Source organism: Lepidothrix coronata, unplaced genomic scaffold (assembly GCF_001604755.1).
Source record: "Lepidothrix coronata isolate B3197 unplaced genomic scaffold, Lepidothrix_coronata-1.0 Scaffold0, whole genome shotgun sequence".
Lineage (NCBI taxonomy): Eukaryota > Metazoa > Chordata > Aves > Passeriformes > Pipridae > Lepidothrix > Lepidothrix coronata.
The window spans coordinates 9,883,917-9,907,385 of NW_016690180.1; positions in this window are offsets into that span (position 1 = coordinate 9,883,917).

Sequence of the window (23,469 nt, forward strand, 5' to 3'; positions counted from 1 at the left end):
GAGGCCGGGGACAACCAGACCAGGGGACGGGGCCCTTTGGGTGAGGATTCCTGGGGCAGCCGAGGGGGAAGAGGCCGGGCAGCGGCCGAGGAAAGTTTTCCTCGGTGGGAGTCCCCCTCCCCCGTGCTCCCTGCCCAGATAAAGCCCTTCCTGACAGGGGAGGGAAGGGGCAGGCTACAGGGCAGGGGCTTCCCTTTGGTCTCAGTGTGTGTTCTGTAAAGTTGTGACAGATTATTAGTAAAGGGAGGGGTTTCGCAATTTGATGAAGATATAACACACTCTGGACTATCCATCCTCTGGATCCATTCATCAGCGGCAGAGGCAAGGAGACGGGGAGAGAGGAGCTCTGTTCCTCTCCCCCACAGCTATTCATCATTGCGGCTGGATCGGGAAGTCTTGTCCTTTGCGACCCGCTTCCCTGGCTGCCGTCCCGGGATCCCTGTTCAATCATCTCCGGCCCAGACCAGCCCCGCGGAGGGACCGGGGCTGCCCCGCGTTCTCTCCGCGCCCGGGCAGGGGCGGCCGTCACCGCGGCCACAGGACATTCGCGGGGGTCCCGAAGTCCCTCTCACCGTCCCCGACGGGGACATCTCCCTGCTGCAGCATAGATATAACGCTTCTAGAGGAAAGCTGAGGTGCCTCGTACAGGAATCAGGAGAGATGGAAAGGGACAGACGAATAAACACATAGATAGATACGGACGGGGCGAGGATGCTCCTACGGCAGTCTTTTGTTTAGGAGTGAGTGATCCTCATTGTCTGTCGACGTGGAGAAGAGAGGAAATTAATTGCAACCAATTAATAATTAATCCCGTTTAAACAGCTTTATTATCACCCACGAACGAGAGGGAATTGGTCTGATAACCCCCCGAAGACCGAATGTCAAGTTTAACCAAATAGTTATTGCTTTATCAAACAGAGTCTGCAAATAAATTAATCAAAAGCAAATATGTTCTTTGTGCGGCTCGTTTGCCGGTAATGGATGGATATGAAGATTTGCCGATATTATTGTCTGTCATTCAATCTAACAAAGTGAACATTTATTGCATATATATTAAAAATTATCCCTTAATCGAGTGGGGCTGGGGTTGCAGTTATTGGAGTCTTCCCAGAGGTGAAGTCCCCTTGGATAGGAGAGGGGAGGGCTGCTCTTCGCCTCCCGTGCGATTCCCTTCAGAACATGTTTCAAAATTGCTTTAATCCACCGCTAAATTAAGCTGTTTTACTAACTGTCCACGATACCATAAACTGTTTGAGGAGCTAATGGACGAGATGTTATAAAAATAGTGGACGTGAAGCACAGAAGAGGCGATATATTCGCCCGGGAGTGATGGCCAGGGACCCAGCCACGGTAGACAAGCCCTCTTTGTCTCCCACTTGCTTACATCATTTTCTAATTAGGCATAAAATTGTCTTCATACACTGGTATCGCTGGCTTCATAAACATAACCATTATGGTTCATAAGGACCCCATTGTGGGGAGCCCCTCTCAAAATAGAAAAGGATCTGGAGAGGCCCAAAGAAAAAAACATCCCCTTTGTTTTCTCTTTTGAGAAGACGGATGGGCAATGTCACGCAGAAGATTACTTTAGACTATTAAATTGTCAGAAAGGAAGAATTTCCCTATTAATAAAGGGATTATGGGGGAGCGATGGAGCTGGATGCTGGAGGCTGGCAAAGCGCAGTACCTGGCGCAGGGTGCTTAGGGATGGCGGGACAACGCGCGAGAACGGCACCGCACGGCCCATGGGAGCCGTGGCATACCCGCCGTGGCATTCCTGGGAGCGAGGCCGGCCGTGGCTTGGTGCCACGCACCCGCGGAGCAGCGGGCAGCCCCGGCCTCGGCGCCTGGATAACTGGATGGAGATGGATGGAGCCGCCTATCGCCCCCGACGCGGTGTCAGCCCCCGGACAATTACTGTCTCCAGAGGGATGGACAGACTGACTGACACTGACCTCTGCCCACGAGCCCACTGGCGGCCCCGAGGAGCTTATGTGCAATTTGCTGGATTTCGTTTACAATAACCCGACTTGACATAAATAACTCTCCATGCTGTGTCTACGCCCGCCTGACCTCCTGAACTAGCGCAGAAACACTGCCGTATTGATCAGGGGCGCGGGGTTTTTTTGCTTCTTTTTTTTTTTCCTTCTTTTTGGTCCGAGAAGACCTGCTCGCTCCCTCCCGCGGTCCCTGCCCTTCCCCGAGCCGGACCGGGTCCGGTCCCTGCGCGGGGGCGGCAGCTGGGCCCGGTCGGTTCCCCGCGCAGTACTGAACAGAGCCCTGCTGAACTGGCGGAGTGGTTCTACTTCTTCAGACCCTGTTTTAACTTGAGGGCGCTTTTCTGACATTAAAACCCGGCAGGAGTTAAATTTCATGTCGCGACAGATATCGGTGAGCCGTGACGCCCGATGAGGGCCGACAGGGAAGACCAGGGGAGGCATGGGCTCCCCGAAAGCCTTCATTCCCGCTCCTTTCCGCTCTCCCGCCCTTCCCTGCACTGACTCAGAGCCAGACCTTTGTCTCGACCCCTGTTGGAAGCTCCGCGGGGCGTGCGGGGAGGGACGGAGGAAAAAGAAATAATCCCGAACGAAAGTAAAGGGGGAGAAAGGGACTCCCCGGCAGAAGCCTTGCGGAGCAAGGCTGGTGTTATCCATTTAGTGTGACATATGGAAATCTCCCGGCGGAGCCACAATTAAAGGAGCCGGCCCTGCGTCCTTTATTCCCCGCTAACTTTTGTGTTAAATGTTAACAACCTGGCGCTATCCATTCCGGCTCTATTACCAAGTGAATGTTGACTCCAAGGCTGCCTTCCTTTCTGCCTATTCTGGGGCTGCCTCCCACGCAGATTTATGTATTTTTGATATTAAATTCTTTCTATCATTAAGACTGCTCTCTTGTTGACTTTCATTGACCCCTGCCCTTGTCCCCATACTTTTCCATATTTAATACAGAAACATTTTTGCCGGTGCCCTCCTCTCTTTGTTACCTCCCGGTTGACTGCCGTCCCTAAAGGCATGTGCTGTTTGCTCTGTTGTTGAACTTGGTAGGGTCACATAGTCTTGTGCTGTGATATCCTCCGTATTTCCAGCCCTGAGATTCTGGGGAGGTGCCTTGTGGAACAAGCCTTTTTTTCCCCTAGCTACCGGCTTCCTAATGACTTAAGCAAACACCTTCGCTAATGATCCCCCAGGCTCCCTAATCCCCTCGGGGTTTTGTTTAGCTGAACTCCTAGTGCTCTGCCTGTCCCACTGGTACCGTGGCCTCTCTGACCTGAGACATCGCAGCTCTTCTCCTTGGAGCGGGCTGCCTTGTCCAGCTCCGCCTGGGCCAAAGGCCAGGATCATGGGAGCATTGCATGCCACCAGCTGCTTGAGGTGACACCGAGTTACAAAGAAGAACCGCCAAAGGAAACTTCGGCTCACACAGCCAAATGAATGTGTTCATTTATCTCCTCTGACTCCGCGGTTCGCGGCGTGCCTCGGCCCTATGGCTTGACTGGAGGAGCGGCTAAACGTCCTTCCCAAGAAAGATTGGCTCACTTCTCCTAGGCCGGTCTGTTCAGTATCATTATGTGACCGATTTTCAGAATTGAAGTTGCCTGGTGTTTTGATTCTTCCCTGCCTGTGCAGTTGTGCCCTGGAGGTCCCTTCAAAATGGATGCTAATTGTTGGGGCTGCACACTGCTGCCTGCTAAAATGCCCCAGAGCTCCCAGGCCCTGCTCCTCAATGGCTTAATTGACAAGGACTTGTCTGTATTTAGGAGCAGCTGGTCCAAAGCATTGGCACATCAGTGCAATCTTAACACAGCATCCCTAGCCTGGAGGAGTATGAGGGTAAACGTGGTTAAAATGAAGGAAGATTTATAGTCGGCCCCCTTGGGTAATGCGACAGAAGACAGCTACCAAGATTTTCCCTAGTAGGGGTTTCATTCATCAGCTTCCCAGCCTTGGTAACGTGTCTAGGAGCCACGTTCCAGCTATTATTAATAATAGGAGGTGGCCATTTAGCACAATTAGGCAGGTGACAGTATTCCACAATAATGTGTGGCCCTAAACGAGACGGGGAGCCGCTAACAAACAGATCCGCGACAGAACAGTGCTGGGGCTTTGCGCAGCAGCCATGTCCCGAGTGGATCTGGGCTGGTCCAGTGGACAGCGAGTGCTCACGCACCTGCGTAGCCCCCAGCTCGCAGCTCCATATGTTGCCAGCTAAATCCTGGCAGGCATTGGTTTACTCTACTTCTGTAAGGAGAGACGGGAAAGAGCATTTCCCGGCAAACTGCTTCCTCTAAACCCTGAGTTAAACCCTCTGAAGTCACACACCGGTTTTAAAAATCATCTTCCATCGCATTTCCGAATTTTAAATTAAGGAGCCTTTTAATTTTGGATACACGGATAAAATATATTTTTTTTTCCTCCCCTCTCTTGAAATGCTTCTCGTGAACTTCCCGTTTATAGAATCTAAACTTATATAATTTCTAAACGGGAACGGCTGGGTTTATTTTCTGCACAGGGTTATTCAGCGTTTTACAAAGAAGGTTTATGTCGTGGCTTAAAACTAAGGGGTTTTTTGTTGTTGTTGTTTTGCAATGTGTGGGAAATACTTTTATGTTCACACAGTCTGCATCATGAATAGGGATAATAGGTTCGGGATCCTCATTGAAATTTGAAGTTTTTAAACAGAAATTCCCTAACTTTTGCTCGTTTTCTCAACTTTTTTCGTAGGAACAATGCCAACATTGAAGCCCTCGGTTGGAGTCTGCACAGTTGGAGATCTTTGGTGCCATTTTAGACATCTTTGGATTTCATCAATCAAACTGACTGCAATTTTCCATAAAAACCCTGAATTTGGGTCAGAAAGTGGGCAAAGCAGATAAAGATCGTTCGAGCTGTCTTATAAGATGATAAATAGATATCCTTTCAGTTCAACAATGCAAGAAGTGCAGTTTTGTAATTCACTTCCATTGGTTTTGAATGCAGTGAGTCGAAACAATTTATACATGTTTTCCCATGGTTAGAAGATGTCTTTACATACTTGTCAATAGTAGCTTGACCTTTTTCCCCACTGAACTAGGAGGAGGTGCTTTTTTTTCTCCTTCTTCCAGAGTACAGAAAAGGACTGTTTTGGATTGGCTTTTTTTCCTTCCCCCCCCATCCTTCTTCTGTTTCTTTTTAGAGACTAAATCAATAGGATATTTCATCTTATCCCGAGGTGTAAGCAGATGGTAGGTGTTTCACTGCAGTTCATCACGCTCCAGACGAGGTATTTTGTTCTGTGCTGCCCTGAGCGAGTGGCCCGAGCCTGTTGGATTTGCTCGGTGTATTCTTTCACCTAACGAGTGAGAAGCCCTAAAAGTCTCGGGCGGAGACCTCGGTGGATTCTGCCAAACTGGCACAGCAGACAGAGCCTTGCTGTATGACCGAGGGAAGGGTTTCTGCCTCCCGGGTTTCTGGCTGTTCCCTAACTCTCCTGGGAGCTGTCTTGTGGGATAACGTCCATACTCGTGCCAGCCCGTTAGGTGCTACACGCATCCGAATGGGACTGGGACGGACGGCTCATGTGTGGGAGGCCAGCGAAGGTGTGAAAACACCGTTCGCATTATCAGCACAAGGCATCTGTCTGGAGGTGTCTCAGAAAGCAAGCTGGGAGCATTGGCCTGGGGCTACAGAATAGGGAAACTGAGGCACGGAGCTGCATTCCCAAGGCTGGGACTAGGGGTGCCTCAGCACTCCTCGGCCCCTGCCCATCGCTACGAAGCGAAGTGAAGGGCCCTTCTGGGAAGAGGGCAGGCGAGAAGGAAATATGTTTGGGAGGCTTGAACTCCTCCACTGTTCCCCAGAGATGTGCCCCGAGTGGGGCAGCTCACCGGATCCCCACTCTGCCGGCTCCCAGCCCGCCTTGTCCCGCAGGACAGCCTGCCGCTAGCTGTTCACTCTCCTGGGCTGAGTAAAGTGATGGAGGAACTAGGACCAGAAAAAAGACCTTTTCCTTTCCTCCTCTCGCCTTGAACACGACAGCCCTGCTAAGTGCTGAACACTCCCCGCTAATGGATAATGACCTGCGGTGTTCAGCTGCCTCCTGCTCCTCAAATAAAGGCTGCTTTTACTATTAATTGCATTTGTAACATGAGCGCAGTAGGTTCACAGTCCAAACGACCCAGAAACGACAGCATCCACGTTGCGACGGGCACAGCCTCCCCCACGAAGTATCCGGACCCTTCTGCAGAGCGCAGACGGGGTCCACGGCCTCTCACTGTCCCTTGGGCGGGGGGGGGGGGGGGCAACAGTGGTGAGGAGGCGACTCAGCTGCCCAACAAAATTTCTTCCTCTGCAAAGGAGCACGTGGAAAGGGGGTGGGAAAGAGTTAAAGCAGCTCGTGGCAACTGGTGTCTTCCTACGGCCCGTGGGTGTGAAACACAGCCATTCACGCCATGCAGATTTTGGGGATGTGAACAGTTCCCCTCCCTGAGGTGGAAATTCCACCTGAATGAGATAAAAACCTTTTTTTTGCTCTTTTATTGAATTTTTTTTTCTTTTTCTCAGGCGAAGATTTTGCTGTCCGCCCTCCTTCCAGCTCCTCTACTGGGCCGCAGGAGAGAGGGAACGATGCTCCACAATGGTGCCCGGAGCATCAGCTGCCGCGGGGAGCACACGGGCTCATCCAAGTCGTGTGCGAGGCCGTGGTCCGGCTGGGAACCGTGCGGGTACGGCACTAGGGGCCCCAGGCAGCTGCAGTGGGGCTGCGGGACTTTTTGGGACACAGGAAGGAGAGAGACCACACGGTCTCTGGACCTGGGCTGCTTAAAAAATGCCTCTGGGTATTTATAACTCCTCAGCAGGAGCTTATCAAGAGACATGCGGCAGTAGTTACACAAGATTTTGGGGACAAGCCCCTCATATTCGGGTTGCAGTTATAATCAGGGAGATGAAACAAGTAATTTGCTCCTTAGGGAGCCTTTCACTCCGTGCTAAACATCAAAAGCCACGCTAGAAACAGATAAAAGAATTTCTTCCTTGCCTCCTTCCTTGCTGTGTTCCTAAGCGAAGCTCCGCGGGACCGCGGTGCCACTGCCCGGCCTGCTCCCGGCCGTGAGCAGCCCTCTTCACTGACACGGCTTTCTCAGGGTTTTGGTGATTTGTTTGAGGTGGTTTGTTTTTGTTTTCTGATTTTATTTTTTTTCTTCCTTTTTTAAATATTTCCCTTCCTTCAGTCTATCAGGCAGATATTTAAGGACATCTCTGAAGATAAAACTGACCCTAGAAATGCCTACTTCGGCCCTTTCCTCTGTCAGTGACTAACTCTTCAGCCACTGCCACTGGGTGCCTCCAGAACCGGAAGGGAAGGGGCTGGCAGAACATCTCCGAGGGGAGACCTCGGATGTTTTCACACGGCGAGCGCGGCTCACGCACCTGCTGAGCGGGGCGGGGGCAGGCGGGCATTGGCGGAGCCGGCTCTTTTGGCTCCGAAGGGAAATCAATAATCTTTCGAATTTCATTCCCAGCCACTGGCACCAGCCGGTTAACGATTCAGCCGGGGACCCTCTTCAGCAGTGGATGATTTACCCAGGATGATAAATACACAGTTAGAGATTTTTCGGTTGGCCTGTCTTGTAGCAGTGGAAATAACGCTTTTGATGCTGACTATTTAGGTCCCCTCCTTCCGGCTTGTCTGAGGGGGAGAATTTCCCTTTCCTTGCCTTTTTCCCGGGTAGGGCCAGTGCAGAAGACAGTCGGGGCAGGACATCGCTAGTGGCCGACGGGGGGCCGGGCTGGAACAGAGCTTTGTGCCCCTGGGCTTGGTTGGCGGGGACGGACAGGGCGCACCACTCCAGAGACGTCAAACCGGAGCAGCCCTGAATGGCCCCGCATTGCGTCGCACCGCGCTGGGCCGGGCGGGGAGGCGCGGCTGAGCCGCGGGCCGGGGGCTGGCTGCTGGAGGCAGGAGCCCTCGGCCGGGGCAGGCGGTGCCACTCACGCCAGCGGGGGGCTCGCAGCTCGCTGCAGCCCCGCTCCCTAGTCTCTCAAAGCCCCTTTCAGCCGCTCTGCGGGCTCCCCACCGGAGGAGGCTGGAGCTACATAAAAGCGCATTATGAAAATTATAATATCGGGCCCAGAGCATGTCCGCGAAGGCAGCTCGGCAGCTTTCAGGCATTGAACCCCTGTTCAGCTGGACTGAGCTGTAAAATATCCATTTGAATTCGGTGCCTGAATGGAGCAGCACCAAGAACAACAAGGACCGGGGCAACAGAGCTCTCTTTATCCCCCCTGCGACTTCCCCCTTCTTGGCCATTCCTTTCCTGTTGCACCTTTCTCGCTTATGGGCAAATTCAACGGCTTTTCTTCTTCTTCTTTCTTCTTTCTTTTCCCTGAGCTGGTAGGGGGGAAGGAGTGGGGGCGGGGGGACGTGAGAGGGAAAGGCTCCGTGCCTTTCCTTGCCTCCCTCCCCGCAGGATGCACCCCGGAGCCGGTGGCTTGTCTGGTGGTAGTGCCGAAGAGGGGGGAGAAGTACTAGGCACGCCCTGCCAGGCAGAGCCGAGCTCACTCCGGCTCCCAGCCTCACGCGGGGGAAAGAAGCCTCTTTCTCCATCCCGGAGAGCGGCTCAATCGGTCTGCTTTAGCCTAACATGGCCCCACACCCTGCGACGGTGCCACCGTTGAGACTCCATGCGACAGAGCTTTTGGCTCCATAAAACCCAAGGAGCCGGGGATGAGGAGCGACGGGGGGAGAGGGGGCCGGTTTTGGCAGTTATGATCTATGGAGGCAGATGAGCCGACCTGCTATTCAAAATACTACCCATTGTGTTCGTAATGGCCCGTTTATGACTGGAATAACCCCTTTAATATTAATAGAGCCTTTTAAGGCGGCGGTTTCCTGGGCGCTGGGCAGGCGGGTGAGCAGCGCAGGTGTTGGGGCAACCTGTGCAGGCGGTGGCCCGGCCGCGGCTCCCGGCGCAGGCAGCGAGCAGGTGCTGGCGGGACGCGCACCCTCTGAACCCGGACGAACAAAGGCTTGGCTCGCCCGGGGTCTCCGAGCATGAAGAATTGTTTAATTTCAGGGGAAAGTGAAAGGCTCTGCTTCTGCCGGGACGTGACATTTCCTGTGGTGAAGCCTGCATTGGCTGCTAATAGAGATCTAATTGATGGGTGAAGTCCCATTTCCGCGCTTTCTCCTTTATTGCTCCATCCAGTCTGTTGCAAAATATAACCTTAATCTGATTTAGCAATTCCTCCAGGATTCGGTGCAAGCTTACAGCACAGGAAAAATCGTTATTAAAAAAGTTAAAATACAGACTTGGATTCAGTGGGTTGCCTTTTTTATTATTATTATTATTATTATTATTTTGTTTAGGGTTTTTTTTTCTTTTCTTCTTCCTCTTTTTTTGAGACCCAACCCCACCCAGATTCCTGGCATTTAACACGTTCCTTTTCGGTAATCACTCCTGGTTTTATGACTATTAATATAAGAAGGGATCGGCGATAATGCAGCCGCCCCTCTTTGTTTTAAATGCCACTGTCAGCGTTTCGGAGCCCAGTTTCCGAGCTCAGCGCCGTGCGCGGCCTGAAGCGCAATCCCGACGGAGCGGCGCATCCCGGCCGGCAGCGTATCGCCACCCTGGGGAGCGGGGACAAGAGGGGCAAGGCATCGTTAAGTTTGGTGACTGACGTCGTCAGAATAAAAATATAAGGGTAAATATCAACCAGCACCTTTTTGCTGGAGCTGATTTCTTTTTCTCTCCCAGGGGATAAATAATACATCTATTTCAAAAAGGTTGGCACGGGACCCAGTGACAGCCGGCCCATTCTCTCCCTGCCTCAGGGACGTGCACAGGGCTGTTCTCTTCCCCTGTCTGCAGACGAGCAGAGAGGCCAGGGCAGACCTCACTGCCCCGGCCTTTACGCCTCTGGGCTGTTTAATGGCCCCAGCGGGGCTGCTGGATGCTCCTCTAGGCCCACAGTCCAGGAGGGGTGTGAAGGGGCTCCATAAGTCACTGACAGGAGAGGATGCCCGGCCAGGCTCATGTGCGGAGAGAGCAGACAGAGCAGAGATATATTCCTTTTAATTGATTCACTGCCTTTTTGCCTTTTTCTTTGCCTTATTTTTTTTCCAACCGCGTTATCTGGGATAGAGAGGAGTGTACAGGCATTCTGGACCTATACAAACTCTCTTCAGTCCCCCTCGATAGGTTTAATGAGGCGGAACGCGATGAAGGGGATTTGAACCGGTCTAAATGATTGATGAAGCCTGGGGCAAGGCTGAGCTTTTTCCGGATAAAGCCCCATACATCCCCTTATAATGGCTGGATAGTGGCAGGGCTGGGCTCCTTCAAAAGCCGTGGCCCAAGCGCATTGAGAGGAAACAGGGAGGGAAGGTGCTCTGTTGTTACCTAATCAGCCAGTGCACTGAGCCACCAGCCGCCTGAGGCAAGAGAGCACTGCCAGGGAGGTGAGGCGGGTGAAAGGGGCATTCCTGACACACTCACACGCACACACACAGACACACACACATGCGTACACATCCTCACATCCCCGTGGAGCCCTGCCGGCTTCAGCCCACACAGCTGCTATCCACGGGTTTATGGTCATGGGCCCACGAGCAAAGCGTCTTCCCTGAAAAATGCAGTCATCTCAGTGTGCCCCAGACAAGGGCATTGGTGATGGAGATGGTGCCCATCGCAGTGTAATCCCTCTCTGGTGTGATGGCACCCTTGTAACACCTGCAACACCCCCACAGACTCCCCAACACCCCGGGGACATGGGCATATGTGTGCAAAAGAAAAGTGAGCCAACAGCTGTGGAGGCTGCAATAGTAATTAAAAAGCAGATTTAAATAAAAGATGCTAAAATGCCTCTTGTCTTCAAATTTCCAAATGGAAGGGTGGAAGAAGGCCTACAAATTTGATGTCATATTCCATGGGGGTTGTGAGGTCCCAGAGGCTTCTCAGCTGACCTGGCCATTCTTTCTTTGGCTGGGAGAAATGTAAGCCAAGCCCTGTCCACAGGGAAGGTGAACTTTGTGGCAGTCATCCATTGTGGCCCCAGTAGGATGGTGGTGCTGGTGGAAAGCTATTCTGACAGGCAGGGAATAAAACAGTTCTGATCCTGACAAGCAAGGAGGGAGTGACAATTGTCCTGCTACTACGGTGGCATGCTTACATTTGTGTAAACATTCCTCAATTTAAGCCTTTTTTTTTTAATGGCTTCTTTGAGTCATTGAGGAAAACAAAAAATGCCACATAATGCCTAGATGGAAAAGCTCTGATTTTACAAGAACTGATATGAAAGCATATCCTATTGATCTCAATAGTCTACAAGGAAGAGACTTACTAAGGTCTCACAGAAGTAATCAATTCACTGATTGAAATGTGCAAGATGGTACTTTGAATATTTGTATACAGGAACAGATATTCCATATGAGCAAATATTGTGTAAAATTACAAGTAGCAAAAAGTTCTGTGTAAAAATGTATCCTCTTACGGAGCAATCTTCTAAACCTTGTCTATGTCTTTCCCCTTAACAAGCGAATATGGTCTGATTACAAGGACAAGAACATTTTGAAACACTACAGTTAGGGCTCCTGGGGTGAATAAAAGTTCCTCTACAGTTTCTTATATTTTTCAGTATAGAAAAGTTTTAGAAACAGACTTTTCCCCTTTTATATGAGTTGAAAGTGCATCATGAAAAGAGATGGTTTGAATTATTTTTACAGAGATAGAATTCAATACAGCAACGAGAACAGCTTGTAGGGGGGAAAGGATGACTATTCATTTTTTCACTTCATCTCTTATAACTTTGGCTTTGATCATTCACCTTTGGGACCAACATCGCAATCCCCAATCAGATAAAACTCTTACTGTAGTCAGCAAAGCGAAAATCTTGTTCTCCTTATGAAATCCTACTGACCTCCAAAAAAGTATCTGCACCCACAGAGTGAGCGGATTAAAGAGGACACAAAATAGCAACCCTCACATTTGCTAACTGCATCCTCCTCATCAGCAGCCTTGGATTGGGAGTACTTACACCAATAGTTAGTAGCAAAGGTAAAAAAGCCAAACAAACAAGCAAAAACCCCCCTACTTGAATAGAATAACTCCACTAACTTTATACCTTTCCTGAATGCTGGGAAGTTAAGGATGAATAATATAACAACTTTATAAAGAAATGCATATGAGGGGTGAGTCATGATTATTGTTGTCTTGCAAAAGCAATAGTGTTTTGGGAAGAAATAAAAAAGGATATAAGAAATCAGTGAGTTAAATGAAATCATCAGTACAGTGCACTTTGGCTCTGAAAATCAAACAAAGACATTTGGAACAATGGCAAGAGAAACTGCTGGTTGTTTCTTCCAGACAAGAACACCTATCAATCTCCATTTATCTCTGAATTATCTTGATTTTATTATTAACAATAACATTACAGCATATTCTATCCTACTCTACATCCAAGGATCTTGGAGCATTTAACAAGTATTAATGAATAAGTAGGGCATGAAAAAACACTTATTTTGTATTCAGTTACTGGTGGCTTCCTGGAAGTCACAATGCACACCGAGTTTAATAGTTTGGCAACACTGTCAGGGTGAAAATTATTTATCTACTTTTTTTAATGGAAAAAAAGATGTGCCATGAGATAACAATCAATGCATACTTTGACTTGGAAACCAGGGCTCAGCAGTATTAAACAAAAATCAGAATCTCAGTCTGATGATTGCTAGTCTGATTCTCTACTACCAACCAAATCCCCATCTCCCCTCTATCCCCTTTTCTAGTTTAATGCTAACACTAAACTCTCTCCTCGCTCCTGGCAAGGGATACTGTCATTTGCTGGCAGAAGGAATACACAAGTATCCCTGCTGCTCTGTAATATCTCTCCTCTCCTGGGGTCTTCACAAAAATTGCTGCACAGGTACTCAGAGAACGGGTCAGTCAGGTGAGTTTAATACTAATGGGGTTATGCTCCCGACAATTTTAACTCCCAATCCTGCATGGAACCCAAGATTTGGTTAAATTTGTTGCTTCATATGTGGTGTCTTTGTCCTGAACATTTTCTTTCCCCTCCCAAATACGCAAGGTGGAACAGAGAGAGGTTAAGAGAGCCCAGAAAGTTGATGGCAGTGTCCAGCCAGGGAGGTTTCTGCTGGTACAGCATCCATGGGAGCAGAACAGTCAGAGGCACTGGATACTGCAAAGACCTGGAGCCTGACAGTTCCCATTAGTTCCTGAGGTTTTCAAAAGAGGTTCAAAAGTCCATCTTATTCATAATATAGTAATTTGATTGGAACTGTTCATAAGTTTCCTCCTTCCACAAGGATTTGATGCAGACAGAGGAAGTGTAGGCTCATTTGGTCTTTTCATCCAAAAGATGTTTTCTTCCTCATCAGTAAGAAGAAAACTCCACAGTGATATGAGGTCTTTTTCAGCTTATATCAACAAAGACTTCTTCATATGACAGTTATCTGTGCATGTGTGCAACCGGAATATTCCTCTGATAAAGTGCAGGGTCAAGTAATAGGTTGCCTGTTTTACCAGTACCACTTGACCGTAAACCACTGCTAATTTAGAAAAGTCAGACAAAAGCTTCTGGTTTCCTCCAAATATAGAATTACCTCTATCAGAATCCAACAGGCCTGAGGCTCACATGGATAAATCCTGTGAGAGACATGTTTAATAACCAGCATTTTGGGAGTTAAGGTAGAAACAGCTTCCCTGAGAAAGCCAATCCTCTCCCTATCTTTTACTATATGAAGTCAAATAGACAATCCTCTCTTTTTAGCAGATGTTTATGCCCACAAGCTTTCTAGAACATGACTGTCTCTCATGGGCTTACAGCTAGATTTGTTTTTCTGATTAATGTATTTGAAAGTTCTTGTTTGGGTGGATTCTCTGCTTCACACAGTCTGAAATCAAAACGATATTTTCCTTTAGTAGAACAAATCAAACTCTTATCCATTTCATGAGATTACAGGGAACATATCACCCACTGTCTCATTGTCATTTTTCTTCAGACTGTCCCCTGGGGAACATGCTTGGACAAACACATGCATTAACATACAACACAGAGAGTGGGATCACAGAAGCTTTATTTACACAGGAAGTTAGACAAAAAATCCCTGAATTTTCCTGAATATTTCTCCTAATAAATCCATGGAACATGTACCTAAATGCTCGAGGTTTCTGGGTTTTGTTTTTCAACAGGGAAATACTGGCCTTCCTGCTTACAGGTGAAATGGTCATTAAAGACCAAAGAATATAAAATATTTACAGCTATTACAGATATTCAAAACAAAGTAGACAAGAACTTCTGCCAGCATCTTCCAGGCTGGATACTGTAAGTTAGCAAACATGTTTTGATTGCACGTGTACATCTAAACAGAAAATGGCTGGCAGTCAGACATGCTGAGCTGTCCCTGTTCAGCATCTTATTATGATCTTATTTTCTCTGCAGAGGAAATGCTTTATGTTTTGCTAGAATTCCCATTTTGTTTAGGATATTTTCTTTGTGAACAGAGCCTCTTTTCTCATCTGGCGCTGCCCTACACAGGCGTTTGAAAGCATCTCAGCCCTTTGGATTGCTCCAACAACGGCAGCACAGGCAGTGAAACAAGCAACAAAGATGAGCGGTGCTGTCCCCCCACTGGCGTCTGGCAGAGGCTCCTCCTGTCAGTGGTCAGTTGTTATAACAGAAGAACAAAGTGCCGAAACTGCCTGCAGCTCCATTCAGCCCCGCGGTTGCCCAGGCAGGCAGGCAGGCCAGCAGCCAGAAGCCAGCAGGCAAAATTTAACAGCCACGCTTCAAAACACTAGTAACAGCCATCAATAGATCCATAACTCTCAGCTCTCCAGATATGGGGTCATCTTTCAATACTACCCCACTGTCATATACAACGTTTGTCTTGTCCTGCATTCAACTAATTGTGTCAATCTACGGGGTGACTCTATAATACACATATACAATAGCACAATGAAAGCAATAATCTCCTACCCAGTCTCTTTATTTATTTAAGTGCTATTACAAAGTTTCCTGCAGCAAAGAGAAGCTGGGAGGCTACAACCTATTCGAGCCATGCAACAGCTATCCAGAAGAAAGAATGTGGTGACTTAAATAAGTTACATGTTTCTGTGACTTTTTTCTTTTTCCAACCTGACAACACTACCAAGTGGTATGGAGGGGGTTGGGGAAGTGACTTCATTAAGACTTTGAAATTTGTAGTACAAAAAGAAGCAGAAATCCTAATAAACAAAATTTGTGATTCCTAGGTAATTATTTTTTGTTCTGACATTTTTAAAGGGAATATTCATAATTTATATTTAGTATGAGTAAAATGCTAATACAAGACATATAAAATAGCTCAAAGCTTTCTCAGTTTAATGGTTTTGTGACTCTAGTTTTTTAAGCCCTAATATCATTATATATCTTTACATAAATAACTTTCATAGTAGCAAAATTACTCCTTTTTTGTTCAGAATTCTGTTTGGAGAATTACAACGAAGTACTAGATATTGCTGTTCTCAGCATCATTGCATTAATTCCACAAATGACCACTTTTGGCTGATGTTCATAATCCTCATAATCAATCAACATTTGTTCTTCCTCTGCTATCATCCCAACACACTACCAATTCCCCTTTGCAAGGACTCACACCTCTTGGGCCCGGCCACAAATAGATGTTTCAAGGATGTCCAAGGGTGGGGCTGTTTGCTGGAATCAAGGTGGCCTCCTGATCTCTGTAAGTACCTGCAGGTCACTAAGATCTAGCTACTGACTGTAAAATCCTTGTAGATGCCACCATGACTTATTACAACATCTGGCAGATCTGCTAGCAGGGATGAAGCTTTTCCTGCTTGGACTCTGTCCCAAGACTTGCACTGAGAGACTGAATACAGACCGAAAAGCCAGATGGGGAGAAGTCTTCTCATATAAGCAGATGATCTGATGAAGAAACAAGAGAAACATATGTAGCAGGAAGTTCAATATATCACAACACATACTAAATATTCCAGAATGGAAAGTTTTCTGCTTGGCATGTATTTGACTAATGTTGTGAAAGATATCCTTTGAGGAGTTCTTAAAATAGTCTTGTGATTAGAAAAAATCATTTCATTTTGATAAAAAGGAAAATTCCTATTTTCTGAAGAAGTAATGAAAAAGCAAAGGAATGGGTCAAAATGACAAACACACATCTTCAATAATGCATCACCACAATGATTTACAATATTAAGGGGAAGAAGAATGAACATGTTAAGAGATGCCATTCTCCATATCCTATAGATAACAAAAGTAAAAAGAAGTTTCTCCACCAAAGCCATTCACAGTCACAGAATCAAAGAATCATAGAATCAATGGTTTGGGTTTGAAGGGACCTTAAAGATCATCTTGTTTCAACCTCCATGCCATGGGCAAGGACACCTCCCACTAGACCAGGTTGCTCACAGTCCCATCCCACCTGGCCTTCGACACTTCCATGCAGTCAGGCAGTGCTCTATATCTCTCAAAAAGGCTGTAGCTGCAAGTATCTGGAGTGGAAGGACCTACTGACAATTGTGCCCATGCTGGAGCACCTTCTCCATGAGCATTGGGCAGGCTTCTGACAAAACCCAAGAAGGGACCCTCAAAGCAGGAGTGTCCAGCTGACAGGACCCAGCTGAACAGAGTGGGCTCTGAGTGAGTGTGGGGGGTACGTGTTGCTTGTTAAACTGAACTCTGCTTGATTTACTGCAGTGGTTTGTAAGAGTTCTCAAACTTAATTCTATTTCAAGAAAATAAAAATACCAGAGTCCTAAATGCGCTCGTCTGTAAAAGTTTGACTATGGGAGATCTAGTCACACTGTGAGTCTTTCCTTGGTGTTTAATAACCTAACTGAATAATGAAAGAGATTTTAGGTGAACATCATGAACAAACCAATCCTGCCCTCTGTTTTCCTATAGCTCTTCGTCTGTAAACATTGGAACAAGCTTCCTGTGAGAAGTTCATAGGACACAAATAACAACAGGATGAGAGCTACAGTACTGGAATACATCAGAAATAAGTTAAAGGATATCTATATAATGAGATGCAAAAGACAATTATAAACTTTAATATGACCAAACTTTTATATGGAGACCTGAGAGTAGTTTCAATAGAATGCTTCTTAAAACAGAGACAAAACCCCTCATATTTTAAATTAAACCCTCCAAACTTATTGGAAGTAATAATAGAATTCTCTTCCTTGTTGGGAGAGATTTCCAGAAGAGCCATTCCCAGGATTTTTAGATTTTTAACACTGACAGTGATCAAAAAGCCAAAAATGCTCTCCTCAGTATATTGGCCTACTTCTCTGTAGCACCTTATCCACAGTAACAATTTCCCCTGAGTCTGGTGTCCCTGATGAGATAAAAGGAGACAATATCACACAGGATTTACCACTTGTAAAATTTTTTTCTAATCAATATTTCTAATGTTAAAAAACCATAAAATTGTGATATCAGTAGCCTAGTAACAGGCTTAAGCAACCAGAAAATATAAGTATAGAGTACATAATTTAGCTCATAGTCCTAACTTAAACAAAATTTGCCTGAGAGCAAAAGAGTGAGGACTTCAGGATATGTCCCATCGCTGCCCCTTCCATTTTCTTGCATGTCAGTGCTTACTCACAGTCTCAGTACAAGGGGAGGGGGGAGGTGTGCTAGATGTAAGCATAACAGTGATGGAGACAGCATGCTTGTTACAGAATATAATTTCAAGTACATTATAACTGGAGATGTCTTACATAAGGTCAGACCATACACGAATTACATGTGCACAGCCAGAACTTCTAATTGTGATAGCTGCAAAGAGCAGGCTCTGAGTCACTGGGAAGTGAGCTGGTTTCTGTAGATACCTCCTTTGAGAGAGTAAATGCATCTCCTAAAAGACTACCTTCAGAAAACAGTCTTTATATATATATATCTATATATATATATCTATATATATATAGATATATATATATACATAGCTACTCTCTACATAAATGCAGTTGTTTGAAATAAGCAGGATTTTCAGCAATGTTGTAATATTTGTATATCTACAAAGTCACTATCTATTCCATATACACAAACATCCGCCTACACAGAAAATAATTGTGGATAATTCAATGTTCAGATTCGATAATGGATGCTCAAATAAATATGAGAATTCCAAGCAAATTTGTGCAAATGAAAAAAGATTTCCTCTGACATAATGGCATGGTGCAAGGCTGTCTGTAATGAGCTGTAATTTGTCTGGAAGAGCATTTTAAAGGGGTTGATCCATCCACTGGAAGACCAGCAACTACTCTGAGACTAGAAGCAATGAGCCAACCTGCCTCGTCTCAGAGGAAATTACACCCCAAGCAGGCCAAATTTCTGACAACTTCCATAAATTATTTCAGATTTTCATATTTCAAATTTCATCTGCATTCATCATGTGAGTTTGACTGGGGAAAAATGTCTAGGAGGAGCTCTGCTAGCATTCAGTGCAGCAGTCCCAGGAGCCTGCCCTGGGACTAGATAATTGAATTTAGTTTTGATTAGATTATTCTTGCTGCAGTCTACTGCCAATCTGAAGTATTGTGCCTTCTCTTCTACTTAACCTTCCTGCCCCATGCCTGCTCCAGCCTGCATGCAGTTCTCTGTATTGCAGAATATATTTGAACAATCAAACTTAGGAGTTATTATTTTGCTTTCCATTGTCCATCCTTATAAAAGCACACATCTTTCACTGGGTTCCCTCTTCCCTGAAATCAGATTACTTCTTTTTTTTAAGTTTGTAATATTGTTTACCATTTTCAGTGGAAAGTGCCCTGTAATTTAGGTGGAAAATCTAAAATCATTACTACATCTTGGATGATGCAACATATCATAAATAAGGATCATTTCTAAAACAGCTATAATCATCACTGGTCAATACACATGAGAATAAGAACAGATAAATAATGAATTAATTAATCTGTTTAACTAAAAATCTGTTGTTAGCCAAAGTTATTAATCAAACCTTTAGCTAGTGGTCAACAGAAAAACAAACAAAACACACCCACATGCCCCCAAAACTAGCTCCACAGTCTTTCTTTGAAAGTAATCCACTAGAAATGCAGAATACGAACTTTTAGCAAAAAAACCCCAAAACAAAACCAACCAAAACCCAAAAACCCCAACAAAAACAAAACAAAAAAAACCCACTCATCCCCAAAAAACCCCCCAAAACAAACACCTCAAGCCCCCACCAAAAACATTTATGAAAGAAGCGTGGCAGAACAACAAAACCCTTTCATGTGAAATGCAGCTAAATGGATTTTGTATAATTGTTACTAGCAGTAACTAACTAAATGCTAAATAACTAAGTGCTTCTTAATGTATAGGCATTATTTTAACCCATTTACAGAATACGAGTGAATTTATACATGTTTCAGGAGCAAAATATATGTAACGCTCCAAGCTGTAGTCTGGATTATTAGAAACACAGATAAGGTAAACAAAGCTAATGCTGTTCTTTAAGTAATATCTATCACTTCCCTGTTATTGAGTTATTTCTTTTAACAATATAGGGGTTTTTGATGCTATGTGTCTGAGCTGAGGATTTTAGATCCTTTATTGTTCTCCATTTTGATGAAAAAAAATTGAATTGGGGTCTGTTATATTGAGTTTTGTTCCGTAAATATACTGAAATCATATTTTTGTTAGAAACTATCAATAAATCCAGTATAAGAAAAGTAATAAGATACAAATATGAGCAGGACCTTTGCAAAGGAAATATTACAAAGAGAGTGTGCCCATAAAATATATTAGGGAATGTGCTTTCTCCCTTGTGTTTGAAGAAAATACGGAAGGAACTACAGGGAATTATGCTATTTTTAATAAAGTTACAGCACAAGGAATCAGATGACTTTAACTGCTGGGGGATAATGTTCTAGAAAATAATCAAACATGAATTGCTAATGCATAGATTGTCTTAAAAGGCCATTATTTACCAGCTTGAAGATTTGTTTCTCATTAACACAATTTACCAATGCAAGGCATATCACTCAAAAAAACTACTGTATGTGTACACATATAGCTATACACAACCCCTACCTATGTATATGAAGTCATATGTATAAATACATATGTGCACACGCATGGTTATTTTGTGTGCACATATGCACATAAATGCACAGACGGGTTTGTATTTTTTGTGTGATTTCTGTTAATCTAAGAAAAGAATCACCACCACAAGATCTGGGGAAAACAAATGCTGATAGGAGAGACTAAAAAATTAAAGTCAGCAAATAAAGTGTGGAATGTTGCCCAAAGTGCAGTTAAAGGTAGAAAGAAAATAGCTATACTTGCTCCTAAGAGTACCACCCTCCAAGAATATGCTGCATTTTCATAGCAGTTGCTGTGCTTGCACACTCAAATAAGGATTTGAGTATGCAAGAAAGGGCCTACAGACTCCACTGTACAGCTGCAATGGGCATGAGAAACCCAGAAAGGCTCCCCAAAATGTATGTGTTTCTTGCATTTACTGAACAGTCTCCAGGGTGGCACAAGGGAGGAATTCTTCTGACATCATCTGGTTTTGTCTACATTTTATTAAAAAACAATTTACATTCAGCAATGGGAGCTGTCTTAAAGACCTATTGTTTTCTCTTGTTTCAAGCAGCATCAATGGCTCATTCCTGCTCTTCCTGAACTTAACAACCTCGGGCTCCAGCATTGTACAGCTGTTCAGGGCTGTGAGGAATGTGGGAGGTGGCTCTCAGCGATTTGCACCTGACACGGAGATCATACGAGGCAGAGTCAGGACTCACTAATTTCAGATAGCCCATGACAGTTCTGCTTTTGTGTTCTCTTATATGTGTTGTACACGTGAGCCTTATGCCATAGACAGTGTTTCTTGTTTTGAAGTGGATGAAAAAGTCCCTGTTTTCCTTGAAACAAGGATTCAGAAGTAATACTGACTTCATAGCCTTAAATATGTGACAAATAGGTTATTTGCAGCATCATTTGTGCTCTATTTGAACTACTGATAGGAATATGCATTATTATTTAGAACCACACCAAATTATACCTTTTCTGTTATGCAAAAGAATATTATATTCAGTATATTTAGTTAAGAAGAGTAGTCATGACTAAGCTCAGTTAATTCTAATATAATTTATAGGCGTTAAAATTAAACGTCTGTTTATGGTTTTCATGTTGTGCACAATTTCAGTCACCATCAAGCATTACAAGTTTGATTGATCCATGTCCTGCTGCTGATAAGGGACATTTCTGCCTCCCCTCTCTGCTGCTCCTCTCTTCCCTTCCCCCTCTGCCCTTTTTCCCAGTGTCCAGAGTCAGCTCAGTCTCCAGCTGCTTTGCTTTTTTTGCTCGATAACAGAATTAAGACCTTAAAGGTCTTCTTTCCATTTTCCAACATAGATGCCCTGATCTTGTTTTTTCTTTTTTTTTTTTTCTTAAGACTCCTAACTTCTTGAATGAAGTTTTCTTCAGGTTCCTAGCTAATGATAAATAAAAAAAAAAGGAGGAAAGTAAAAATGGATAATGGCTCGTGGTCAAAGTGCAGGTAGAACTATCAAAACTTGGCTTTGACTTATTGGGCCATGAAGAACATTGACTTAAGGAATGATTTAAAGCATTTTGTCAGTTCTCCATACCAAAAGGTCTTAGAAAGAGAGATGGGCTGTGCCAGGGCAGGGCATTTTGCAGGGGGTCCCAAAGATAAACCTGTAAGAAAGAGCCAGGCATCAGGGAAAGGTTGGCTCCTAGGGGGGAAAAAAAGCAGTACCTACTAGAAGATATTGATATAGCTGGGGTTTTTTAAGAGCTTTTTGGAGAATTGTTTGTGACTGAAACAGAGATTTCTACTGAAAGAACCCAAAGTCTTTCCTGCACAGATTTGCACCATAACATTTATTTCCAAAAGGTCTAGCTAGAAAAGTGTATTGAAAAGTACACTTTTCAAAGACACAACGTACGTAGGAAGTCATAGAAGATTTTTACTACTGTTATTGTTAAAAGAAAAAACTCCTTTCATCTTAAGGCCCTGTCCTTTATGACATGTGATGAGTATGTAATTTAATTATTGGAATATTTTATTTAATCCTTTATTAAAGGATTTTGTTTAAATAAAACTAGGACTCCAAGGATAACACATATCCCACTTGGGTAACAGAGATGATTTCCTGTGATAAAGTCAGAGCCCTGGAAAGAAGAAATGTTGCTTGCAATTTCAGAAGGTAGAGTTATTTTAAAACCTAGAGAGAGTTTTTTCAAAATATGGAGGAAAGATGGAGCATGATATTTGAAGATAATTTACTATCAAAACACTGCATTCCCAAAGGTATTACCTGCACTCCCACATCAGACCTTGCATTGCCAACCATTCAGCTTCTCCCTATATAACAGCCCACATCTCCTAAGGAGAGCAAAGGGTTTCTAGATACGGACAAGCATTTCTTTTCCTCCTATGTAGCATTTACAAAAAGTATAGAAACCAGCTTTTTCAAAGCAGCTCAGGTTTTGCCTGCGTTAGGCTGATTTCTCTCAGAGGTTAGAAAAGGACCCTCAGCCAGCTGATGCCCGAGGCACAGGGCACCAGAGAGAGACCAGCTGGTGCACAGGATGCAGCTCCCCTCTCCCCAGAGCCTGGGCCCTGCAGCAGGACTGGGTCCTTAGAGCAGCTCTGTAAATTCTTTAGCTTTCTTGGTGCCAGAGCAGCTTGGAAATGAGTGAGCTGTACATTATTTCCTAAATCTGACCTCCCTTTCTCCTCCCAGAAGGTTTTGGCTCAACAGTTTGCCCAACTTTAACCATTTTGCAGCTAGTAAGTCATCCCAATTTGTAAATTACTTTATATTTAGCATTACAGTGGTTCATTGCACAGTGCAGCTGATTCCCCTCTTTCTGAAAAGAAAAACAAGTCCCAAATCACACTGAAATCAAAGTAACATCAACATTTGTACCTGCTCCTCAGAAGAATTTCAGTTGTGATTTTGAAAAAATGAAACTTGAACTGAACCTAACTTCTGCAGATTTCTAGAACTAAACTCAAGGTAAAATCTTATGAAAAGTTTTAAATGGCTTAGTTACTTTTACATATATATATATATATATATGTACATACACACAGACATCTGGGTTTACTCAGTACCTGGAAGTAAAACATAGCAGCATGAGAAGGCTCATGTTTTAGTATCTGCTACCTTATTGGAAATTGAGATAAGGATATCTCACACTAAAAAAAAAAAAACCTCTACTAATTAGATTTCCAGTTAAATTATGCACACTGAAGAACATCTGATTTTCCAGACATAAATCCAGACTTTGCAGTTCTGGATCTCTTTTCCTCTCCATAATGTCAACCCATGCTTCTCAATGAGCAGGTTTAACATAGCTCTAAGGTTCTGGCCTTCCTCCTTCATCTCCTTAGCACAAACACTGAAATAGTGGTGAGGCAGCTGTGTCCTCTGCCCAGAACAGAATATTAACTCTTCTAGCA